At 33.3% G+C, this 9,848-nt stretch overlaps 1 long non-coding RNA gene across 1 annotated transcript; it reads left to right on the top strand.

The window, feature by feature from the left end:
• Positions 1-1,821: 1,821 nt before the first annotated feature.
• LOC134251519 (uncharacterized) lies at positions 1,822-4,516 on the top strand. The gene is made up of 4 exons (XR_009988764.1): positions 1,822-1,955; positions 2,236-2,340; positions 2,784-2,944; positions 4,200-4,516. It is a non-coding gene; the product is annotated as an uncharacterized LOC134251519 (long non-coding RNA).
• The last annotated feature ends 5,332 nt before the right edge of the window (positions 4,517-9,848 follow it).

Genomic DNA, 9,848 nt, shown 5'->3' on the forward strand with positions numbered 1-9,848 from the left:
ATCTTGTCTATACTACTATTATCTTCTTACATAATGAGTTTCAAAGCATTTTATCAAAAAATGGAAAAGTTACGGCTATATCTATTATACTGGTCATTTCACGTGTTGCACGTGCGCGCTCTTGCAAGCACGTGCGCGCAAAATGACCTTGATTCCGCAAATCTACATCACATGTCTACTGACCCTAAAAAGGTTTTACCTAAGTCGGATGTGTAGTTTACAAGATCACTCCCGGACAAAAAAGTACCCAGGAAGAAGAAGAAGAAAAATAATAATAACTAGTGCTAATTGTAACGGGGACCGTTACAGATGTTCCCCAAACGCTCCCCAACTCCCTTTCATAGTAATATTCCCTGTAAGCGTAATTAAATAAGACAAACTTTATGCATTTGAGACTTTAACAACGTTTACCCAGAAGTGTACCATGTTCATTCAAATTTTATCATTGCACACTTGCGCATGTTAATGCATGTGCGTAATGACCATATCATATTCTCTACACAATCTATATATTTTAATATGCTAAATATTAAAGTACTAAATTCAAAAGTATAAAAAAAAAAAACGCTCATTCAAGTGTATTTTTTGATTTTACCCATTTCACGTGCACGCACGTGCATACATGAGCATTGTGACCATACCTTCTTGTAGAAGTCCATTACATCTATCTATGTTCTAAATCCCACCCTAGTTGGCTGAAAACCAAGAGAGTTATAGCTGTTTAAAGTTTCAGCGAATCAGATTGCAGCGCACCTACACGCACGTGTATGTATGTGCAGGGTGACCATACCTTCTTATAGAAGTCGATTATATATATGTATGTATCTTATTCAAATCACAACCTGTTTGGTTGAAAACCAAGGGAGTTATAGCTGTGTAAAGTTTCAGCCAATCAGATTGCAGCGTTTGTACACGCACGTGTATGCATGTGCATGGTGACCATATCTTCTTGTAGAAGTCCATTATATATATCTATGTTCCAAATCCCATCCTGTTTGGTTGAAAACCAAGGGAGTTATAGCTATTTAAAATTTCAGCCAATCAGATTGCAGCGGTTGTACACGCATGTGTATGCATGTGCATGTTGACCATATCTTCTTGTAGAAGTCCATTATATATATCTATGTTCCAAACCCCATCCTGTTTGGTTGAAAACCAAGGGAGTTATAGCTATTTAAAATTTCAGCCAATCAGATTGCAGCGCACGTGCATGCACGTGATTTCATGATAATTCCTATATATCATTTTGTAGGATATCTTAATGCATGGCTATGTTCAAAATTTCAAAGGATTTCGTCAAAAAACAAGAAAGATATTGAGACTTAAGTTTCAGCCAATTAGAGCGTAGCGCACGTGCATGCGCGTCAGATCTTCCCATATTGACCACGTCATCTTGTTTATACTACTAATACATCCTTACATTATGAATTTCAAAACATTTCATCAAAAAATAGAAAAGTTACGGCACTATACATTATATTGGTTATTCACGTGTTGCACGTGCGAGCTCTTGCAAGCACGTGCGCGCAAAATGACCTTCGTTCCGCAAATCTACATAACATGTCTACTGACCCTAAAAACATTTCACCTTAGTTGGATGTGTAGTTTACGAGATCATTCGCGGACAAAAAAGTGCCCAGGAAGAAGAAAAATAATAATAATAAGAAACAGAGTAAAAACAATATGTTCCCCAACTTCGTTTGGGGAACATAATAAGAAACAGAGTAAAAACAATATGTTCCCCAACTTCGTTTGGGGAACATAATAAGAAACAGAGTAAAAACAATATGTTCCCCAACTTCGTTTGGGGAACATAATAAACACGTGTTTCCGCTGTGATAGCTGTAAACAAAAACATGATCCGAAATCTGAACGTCAATTTTCATGATTATTTCACGACGAAGATCCTCACATCAATGAATCAAATAATACGGACATGCCTTTGGTATTAGCAGGTGAGAATACGTTTATATTGACTGAAAAGTTTAAGTTTAAAACGCATTAGTTCACGTTCAAAAGAAAACTAAATGTACACATGTACTAGATCTTTATGTTTCAGTGTGCGTGTTTCGTATCGTTCAGCCAATTTTGCATTGTTTTTGAACATTGATGCTTTTGACAATCACTCGTAAGTTCAAAGTAAAATCAAAGTTGTGATACTAATGGATAGTTGTTTTCAGTATCTATGTACCAGTGTGTACATGTACATGTACAACTTTCACATTGAAATTTCAGGGTGCTTTCACCATATGCAACAATACTTTCATCTGTGAATACCCACTTTCTAAGCCCACCATGAACTACGAAGGTCAATTAATATGTAAGGACACCAATGAACAGGTAAATTTTTGTTTTGGTATTGAAAATTTCTGTATTTCTAAAATTTCAAAAAATAAAGTCTCATCACAGGCACCTGAATTTTTATCAGTAAGTCGCTAAATAAGCTAAATATCGAAAAATTCTACCCCCTCTATATAGAGGGGGTAGAATTTTTCGATATTTGGCTTATTTAGCGACTTACTGATAAAAATTCAGGTGCCTGTGGTCTCATGATATTGCATTCATACAAGTTTATAAACATTTGATTTATATTTTGAAAAATAAGTGTTTTAAACACATAATACTTATGATGCTTGATTATTCATACAGACACATTATTTAAACATGTAATATCTATCTGAATGAATGCCAAGATATGGAACAAGCTGTTTTTATAGACTGCTGTGGTATTTCCAATCTGCATAAAGTATGTGGTTAGCATTTCCATTTTCTCAATTTTTCAGACACTTTCTAATTATGGTACATCATATACATGGGTGGTCAAACTCACTGGATGGTTTATCAACACTCCCATGCTCTCGAACAGCCTTGCCCCAGGAATTTTGCCCTGAAGTAACATTGCAGTCTATTGTCTCCTTTTTTTTACAACCTGGCAGCCATGCAGGTATGAAATCTATAAAAGCCATGAAGGGACATAGAATTTTTAAAATTTAAAAAAGGAAACGGAGTTCTTGATTTATACAATCCGTTCTCTCCGATTGACAATCTGTTATAACAAATTGCCAAATGCCAATTCATTCTCACAGATTATCAATTCCTTCCCTCAAATTACACAATCCGTTATCTCAGATTGTATAATTCATTCTCTTAGTTTAAATGATTCATTCCATCGGAATGTAAACCCTTCCCATGAGTTCGTTTAAATTATTTATCTGTACATATCGGATATGGTAATACATGTTTGAAAAATAGAATATTGTAGCATTTTACATCCTAACTTTTGTTACATATTACGGTCCAAAATGAGAAAAATACATGAACATTTTCAAATCCATGTGCTAGTACTGATATTTGTACAACAAAAAATCTTATTATAGATATATATTAGAGGTTTTTGTGTTACTTGTATATTAGAATAGTTGAAAGTCCTAGATAGTAAAAGTGAATATGGGTCCTGTGTAATCCTAATATTTCTAAAATAAATATAGTTGAATTAGTTGAAAGAGGTTGGGAACGACCGGTTGCTGAAACAAAAAAATTAGAACGCACTTATTGATTAAAATGGTTGGATGTATCTGTACATACATGTAATGAAATTCAAGAGCACAGATTTCCAAAATCATAAGACTGACGTTGTAACAAATCGAGATGTTGAATTATCAATCTGTGAAAACAAATTACAGGTATGTAATTCGAGATCTCAAATTATGAATCAAGGGGGCGAATTAGTAATCCTTAAGATCAGATTGTGTAATTCGAGATCTCATATTATAAATCGAGGAAACAATTTAGTAATACGTGGGATTGGATTGTCTAATTTGATTCAATATCCTTTTTTACTTTTTTGAAAAATTTACGTGTATCTTCCTGGCTTTCGTAGCAATCTAATGCCAGATTTTTTTTACATGTTGCGATAGCATAAACAGAGATCTGGCTTTAGTCAGATTGCCATATATGCTATTTGATTTAGTAATTTTACCATGATGGTTTACTACAAGGTTGTTGAATTATCAGTCCTGATACATTGACTTAACAATATCATTTAACTACTTGGATCACATAATAAATACAATTTTAATTTTAAAAGGAAATAAATAAATGTAGTAATTTTAGCATTCTTAATTTTATTTATAAATATAAATTTATATACACAATGACATGACATTGTATCTGTTTCAAAATACTTAAATCTTTTACAGGATAGAAGCTGATCACTTGTACTTGACAGCAAATAATAATGTCTTGGACAAGTCAAAGAATTTCCTCCAGTCTTACAGAGAAATGATAGTTGATAAAAGAATGATGGACACAAAGTAAAAGTGCTCTTCAACATTTTGTTGAAGATTTCAGTCTGATTTGGAATTCATCTTGCAATATTTCTGGATTTGTATATTTGGATATAAGCGTCAAATTTTCAACTTATTGACTAAACAGTTTTGCGTTAAATATTGCCAATGCTATCTATTATTATTATTTCCCTCCACGATAACATGTCAAGTCTTTATTGTACCCCTTAAGCTCTGTTATAACAGAATAATCTTGTAATGAAATCATTTAGCTTTTTTTTCTTGTTTGATTAAATCCATGAAAATAAAGATTATTTTTAATGGCATCAAGAGAATGGATTTAACAAAAAGATAGTATACATGTTTTGTTAGGGCTTTGTAAGAAGCAGACCAGAATTCTTTGCTTGCAAATTTTGTCATTCGCCATTTTTATTACGTCAACTTTTAGATGATTTATCCATGTTTGAAGCATTTCAAAATTGATATTTACTTACAGTTAAAAGCAGAATTCTGTACTGATATGACCTTGACCCCCTGAAGAACAAGAGTGTCAAGGTCAATTTTTAATACAAAAATGTTCTTTCATCTTTATGGCCCATATCTTACAAACAATATGATGAAATATACAAAAAGTGTCTAGAATGTGTCCAGAATTTATATAGCCAAAACTTTAAAATGATGTTGCTTAGCAACCACTTAAAGGTTATTAAACAGATATTTGAACTAAAATGATTCATGGATATTGCAGTTCTGTTTCCTTCTTGAGAGTATATTCAGAATTTTCCAGCTTTCAGCTTCCATTGTGTAAAATTATGGCAAGAATATTGAAAAGTGTTGAAAAAAATTGATGAAACTTTTGCACTTATTTGACCTTTGACCTCCTAAAAATAGTTCTAATGAGGTCAAACTTAAAGACAATTTATCTGTTGTATGTCCCTTGTAATTTAATGACCTCACATGTAACTTTTAATTGTGCTGGGATGCATAAATGTGTCTAAGATGAGTAAAAAAGGAAAATTTCTGCCCGAAAATTAAAGAATTCTGCGTTGCTTAGCAACCCCTTTTAAGTAGTTATATGCAGAATTGAAAAAAAAGTTTATGTGTTTCATGCAGTACAGTATAATGCTCTTTCGTGGGTATATCCCAAATTTCCTATTTCAACATGCATCATACTTAATATTTAGCTTAAAGATGAAAAAGTATCAAAAAATCCCATAAAATTTTGCACTTAATTGACCTTTGACCTCAATTTTTACTAATGAGGTCAATGGTTGAGTATCTAAACAGTCATAAAATATCATCTGTAAGTAATTTCCTACAAAATGGTATGCATTATGCCTAGCTTTCCCCTTGGATAAAAAAGGTAGAAATAATTCAATAATGCCATGTCAAAAGGCCCCCAAAATCACGTAAAATGCGCCGGAAGAGAAAGGGTTAAATGAAATTTTTTAGCGTGCAAACACGTGCTTATTAATCTCACATAAATGATATCAAAAGAGGTTTCATATGATAAACATATTTATTGTTTAACATTGATTTAAAATTTGACGCCATTGTCCATTATCTTGGGGCACAGTTTGATAGAAATTGCTATTTACGTCTATCTGTGTCACTTTTTATGTTCAAATAACATGATACAAATATTCCTTAGTACTACGTTTTGACGGAAAATGCACGCAAAGGACACAAAAGTCATTTAACCGATTTTTTAAAAATATTCATTTGGACTATCTAGGATATTTAAAATAGTAGAGAAATCTTCCAAGATACAGAGATCGATAGCAAGCAATAAAAGATTTGGTGGCAGAGAAAAGACAAAAGTAAAAGGTTACGGGTTATTAATAGGGCAACTGTAAATTAACTTCATTTTTTTTCTGTAAAGTAAGTATAAATTGCAAAGTATAATGGGAACACCCCCCCCCCCTCTCTCTATCTCTCGAGATTTCAAATAAGAGAAAAAGTAATCAGATTTACGAAAATCTTCAACAGACTTTTTTCTTAATCTGCTGGCATCTTCTGGACAATTCAGGGATATCGTAAGCATCTCACTGTTATAATGAAGGTGTAATTGGTTGAGGAGAAAACAGCTGACAATGAATGATGGCTATCGTACGAGATGGATGTCGCTCGAACCCTGACGAAACCTCAACAAATTAACTGCCCTACAGTAAAGATTGGTACATTTTGCATCGTCATGATTTTATTTTTTAACAAAAAACACGTTTTCGTTGTAAAACCAATATGCTCTAATTTTCAACAGGTTGATTTGTGAGGAGTCGACACACTAGTATATATAAGATCAACTATTGAAAACTAAAAAAAAATACTCTCTCTCAAGGATATTTTTCTTTTCTCTCTCTCTCTCTCATCTCTAAAGTCAGCTTTATTATTCTAGATCTATATAAATACGACTCTTTCTTCCTTAATAGGACATTATTATGAACCTCAGAATTGAAATTTTTAATCTATTCGATTGTATTTAATTATCCTACTCATGTAAATATGGCTTTGCTATTTTCATGATTTGCGGGTGAAAGTTCGCATTATCATTTCGTTTTACCAGTCATTACTTTAAAGAACAAATGAATTTCTTCAGCTAATGATGAAGAAGAAAAACAGATAAAAATTCTCTTACTCGAAGAAGCTCAGCTGATCAATGCATATGCAGAGTAGAACATAGTAATAAGCTTGATAATTGCTGATAAATGTCCTTGGTGAAATACGTGTACATGCATAAAGTAGATCAATGGACTTAGAATTTAGTAATAGAAAGGACAATGCTGTATATTCGTTTTATAATTTTCACGATCCAGCCGTAGTTATAAATTTCTCAAAATCTCAGAGGAGACATATAAGGTTCAAACCCTCTCCCTTTATACAGGATGACAATAAAGACATGACATTAACATAAGAAAAGGTAAATCTGTATGAAGAATAGAGAATTTGAATAAAAGGCCCACGGACAACACTCACTTCACCTTGCACGATCTGCTGTTTTTCAGAACGAAAATTTTTAAACATTTTCTTTGTTCTTAATTAAACATGGGTTCGTGCTCGAACAATCATGAGGTTACTATGGAATATATGGAGATAACGAACAGTACAGTATTTATTCTCAAAAGTCCTTTAAATAATGCAATTTTATGAGCAGAGCAAACACGGACCTTCAAAACATCGGATGATACATCAGGTGTCATGAAGGAGTGAGCATCCCCTGCCAACCGGTCACAACCCAGTGTGCTCCTTTTCGTGATCGGGAAATAACGGAAGAATCGTTCAACGTTTCAGTTTCATGACCGAACAATTTGTATGAAAAGAGTCAGTCAGTATTTGATTTAAGGATAGATTGTGTTTGCTGACAAGGTCATTGTATCGACCACAGAACTGAAGACTTTAAATGAGACTGCTGATATTCTTGTTACATCAACTTGTTTGTCAAAAACTTACCTCGTTTTAGAAACTGTTCATACGTAGAACGTCTAGATTAACGAAAGCTGAATCCACATTTTTGGATGTTTCCGTGATTTATTTCATTATGATTAAAATGGCTATTCTTTCCCACAGGAAAACGGATTTTTAAAAGTTTGCAAATTAATGGGTTTTTTTTCAAAAATGATCCTGACTTTGTTACCCACCTTTAAGCCAGGGTCCACAAAATTTAGATATAAAATGCTTAAGTGACTCTGTTACTCTTTGAAAGATATTTTTAAAAAGTTTCCATCCTTTGGAAGAGCCACAACAATATGTTCTAATTCGTTTCTTCATCGAGGGTAAGATCAGATGTTAGCAGAAGAGAAATGAACGTCTTATTGTTACTGTTTGCAGATTTGCATTCTTTGCAGCCCACTGTTCAATATCCTTTTCATTTATACAAAAGCAGTAAATTATACCAACAGCAATTGTCAAATATACTTGACAAATATAAATGTACATTGAAACATACGGAGATAACGAACGGTATTTAAGATCAAAAGTGCATAAAACAATACAAAATAGGAGCATCTAGTAAACACGGACCTCGAAAACATCAGAGGCTGGATCAGGTGCCATCCTTTGCCGCCATGTAAAAGGTGAAGGCAGATAACAGTAATAAATTGTAAGAACGCAAAACCCACAGTAAACAATGCAAAAAATACAGACCCCTGGATACACCAAAGGGGGGATCATGTGCCTTGGAGAAGTAAGGATCTCCTGTTGACCGGTCATACTCACCGTGAGCCCTAACATTTGACCTACCTTTTATGTACTGAGTACTCTTTTAGTCAAAGTTACTTTAAAAGCAATGACCTTAATGTGGTATCAAGTACAATGTATGTCAGTTTATAAAACGACATAAGGAAGTACATACGTCAGTACCCAGCCTCGGTTTAAATATTGGTCGGACTCGTTGCATGCTCTTGCCTATCGAATAAGTAGACATAAACACCATACATACATGCAGGTGATCTTGGAATATTACTACATAAATAATTGGTTTAAAATAAGCAAACAAGATGCGTTTTTACATAAAGGTTGCTGGTCCTTCTGATGAGACCTCCAAACCGAGGCCCCGTGTCACGGCAGGCATTGACAAGATAAAGATCACTGCTCATTGGTCCTGAGTGTCGAGTAAAAGTATATGTTGACGTCTCTATTTATGAAAAAATTCTTTCATACGTTTGTCGTATGTTAGCTATGTCAGCCATTATCATTGATCGTCAGTGAAATGAAGACCGTCTGTGAATTTGTCATATAGTTTAGAACTAAGTCGGCCATAATAAGTACTTAAAAATCCAAATGAGAAACGGAATGACAAACTCAGTTTTGTCTTTAATTTAGAAATCACAAGGATAGTACAAGTCGACATTATATACTCGTATATATGAGATCAACTATTGTGAACTGAAAAAAATGTCCTCGATACTTATAAATATCGATGTAGGCTACAAGGGTTTTCTTCTTTTTATGTAGAATAAATTTTGCTTCATAAGAATGTACGATACGATTTGTGAAATCTACTAATAAATGCCATTGAATAAATGATTATAGGGAAAAAATGTAAAATATACATATATAAAAATAGAGGGGAAAGCGAAATATCGAATATTGTAACGTGAAACATGCATATGTAATTATATATATGTCAATATTTGAGTTTGTCGCCGTGATCAAGTTCATGTCATCATTGCGTCATACGTTTATACTGTAGGTATCCCATTACAACAAACAAAGCTTGTAGCTAAATTCCAGGGACGATCCATTTTAATTTGTCAAAAAATTCATTCGCTACAATCATTAAGTTTATATTTTTTAACAACATCAGCATTTGACGACGTTTTATTAACTAACAACAGTTATTGTCATTCATCTGCTGAATGAATTTAAGTAGAGCGAGGTCAACGTTACCGCTACGTTAATTGCCAAAATTTTCAACTCATTACAGCTACAATGTTCAAAATTTTATCTTTTCTGAAATCAGCTTTTTTTTTTATCTATATACGACCTTTATGGGACATTATCAAGAACTGAACCTCAAAATGGAAATTTCAAATCTATTTGACTGTATTTAATTATTTTATTCAT

This window comes from Saccostrea cucullata, unplaced genomic scaffold, assembly GCF_032062105.1.
Source record: "Saccostrea cucullata isolate Sc308-1 unplaced genomic scaffold, CSIRO_AGI_Scuc_v1 ctg1693, whole genome shotgun sequence".
Classification (NCBI taxonomy): domain Eukaryota; kingdom Metazoa; phylum Mollusca; class Bivalvia; order Ostreida; family Ostreidae; genus Saccostrea; species Saccostrea cuccullata.